Here is a 2741-nt window from a genome sequence, read left to right on the forward strand (position 1 = left end):
AATATGAACACTGGTCATTACATTGATGTGAGATATTTTTTAAAAATCTCAAAGTAGAATGGCTTTTTAGCATTCTTAGTTCTTGCCCAGCAGAACTCTTGAATTCTTAAGAATATGAGTGGGGATAGGAAAATATACATGGACATTTCTGGATTTCTTTTCATTTTTATAAAGTTAGAGAAACTTGGGAAAATAATGCTTTTATCTGTTTTTTTTAAATCATCAAATACTTCATTGAAAACTTAAAGATATAATAGACTTCTGTAGAGTATATACCCCAATTTGTAGATTATATGTAACTGCATTGTTAGGCAGATTGACTAATCTTACCAAGATAATTTAACTTCTAGAAGATAAAGGAGATTTATTAGATAAAACAGATTGTTAACTCAGTTGGGTTGGTAATTTTCCATCTTTAAATGCAATTTGAAAGTATTACAGCCCCATTGAAGTGGCACAACTAAAATTTATTAATTTTTCCCCCTGAAACCATGAGGGAATAATTTCTTTGTGAAACAAAGATTGAAACTTCAGTTTTCTCATTTCATATCACTACAACCATACAAAAGTTTGTTCAAAGTTGCTGTAATCTTCCTAGACTATGGTTTTGGAATAAGTGGACATATTATAAATAAAATGTTTGCAACTATCACTGAAATAGCCAAAACCTTCCAGTACTCCCAGTTATAACAGCTAATACATGAAAATACAAAAGAAGTTTGGGGTTCATACTTTTTGCTGTAAACAGGCTGATTTTTTTTAACTCAGTTATTTTCAGAGCTCATTTTGAGATAAGGGCATATTTTACTTTAATGAAATAAAGTAAAAACCAAACCTCTGCTCAGAGTTGTGGGATCTTTGTCTTATTGAGAGAACTTATTAAAATCTTATTAATATCTAATTATTAAGATTCCCTGGTGGCTCAGACGGTAAAGCATCTGCCCGCAATGCAGAAGACCCGGGTTTGATCCCTGGGTCAGGAAGATCCCCTGGAGAAGGAAATGGAAACCCACTCCAGTACTCTTGCATAGAAAATTCCGTGCATGGAGGAGCCTGGTGGGCTACAGTCCATGGGGTTGCAAAGAGCTGGACACAACTGAGCAACTTCACTTTCACTTTTTCATTAATATCTAAAACCAAGATTGAAGAATTTGATCTTTTAAAAGGAGACCTAAAACAATTCAAAATGTAAATTTAGCTCTCTAATTATTCCTCTGTTTTCAACATCCAATCAGTTATATTGAACAATTTGATAAATATAAATTAAATGTTGGTTTTAATTATCCTAAATTCTGATAGCACACATTTATGATTTGGGCCTCACGGTAATATCACAGTTATTTAAAAAATTAAATTTGTGGGCTTCCCTGGTGGTCTAGTGGTTAAGAATCCTTCTTGCAATGCAGGGGACACTGGTTCAATCCCTGGTCCAGGAGGATCCCATGTGCCACTAAGCCTCTGTGCCACAACTACTGAGCCAGTGCTCTGAAGCCTGTGAGCCACAGCTACAGAGCCCACCCGCCAGAACCTGTGCTCCATAACAAGAGAAGTGAAATGATTTGGAGAAAACTATCACATGAGCTTTCTTTTCATTACATGAGGTTTTTTAAAAATACCAGCAAGCTTCTAATCATTTCTGGCTTAAGGAATGAGACTATGCAAAGAGAATTTCTAAAAAAAAAAAAGAGAGAGAATTTCTACATAAGATACAGGCCCCACAATCTGGTGCATGCAAATAAGATTCATTTTTTTTCCCAAAATATTATGGCTCATGGCGTTCCTAAATTAGGCCACAAGAAGACTCCTATAGGAAATATTGAGAGGGAAACATTTCCAAAGGTTTTTAGTTAACGTTTCCAACTCATTCTTAAAATGTATAGTTGAACAAATATTTAATTTCTCTTTGATGTCCTTTTGTGTCAAAGAATTACACATCGATTTAGCAGTCAGAGACGATTAAACATCCTTAACACCAAGCCTTCCACTGTGACGTACCCACAACCCCTGTTAGTGGGCTCAGGCCTTTTAAGGGAAGTGGCCTTAGGAGAGGCCGTTTAACATCCTGCATTTTGTTTCCTCCGGTCCTGACCCAAGGGAAGCCAGTCTTTATACCGGACAGCAGAACTTGTAAGTTGGGCAAATGTTAAGGAAACACTGCCCAAATGGTGCAAATGATTAACTCAGCCAATCAGTTTCTCTCAGGAGTTTAAACAGAAAATAAAGGAGAAAAATTCAGTTTGCATAAGGAGAGATGAAATGACAGAATAGCTGAGGCACTATAATAGAAGAGGAAGGTTCTGTATGTACCCACTACACTTTCAACAACTGCTTAAGCCTCATTCATTCACCAGAGCTGCTGTCAGATAAGTCCATCTATTGTAACTTGAAAATACCCCATCTCAGTGCAGCTTGGCCACATAGAGTCAAGACCCTCTTATTCTCATATGTATCCTTGCAACAAACACCATTATTAAGATCCTTAATGAGGAGCTACCTCTTGGCCTGTATTGCTGGAGAACTCTAGACCAGTGGTGCTCAAATTTGAGCATGCATCAGGATCACTTGGAGGGTTTGTTAAAACCATAGACTGCAGGGCCAGGGATAAATCCATGGTCTGTTATTGACTCGGTCTGGAGTAGAGAGTTTGCAGGTGAGGTAGAAGTCACCGGTCCAGAAACCATGCTCAAAGAACAACTGCTCTATCAAAAAATACTTTGACCTGAGCCTCATTTACAGGTAGT

Source organism: Oryx dammah, unplaced genomic scaffold (genome assembly GCF_014754425.2).
Source record: "Oryx dammah isolate SB20612 unplaced genomic scaffold, SCBI_Odam_1.1 HiC_scaffold_17, whole genome shotgun sequence".
Classification (NCBI taxonomy): Eukaryota; Metazoa; Chordata; class Mammalia; order Artiodactyla; family Bovidae; genus Oryx; species Oryx dammah.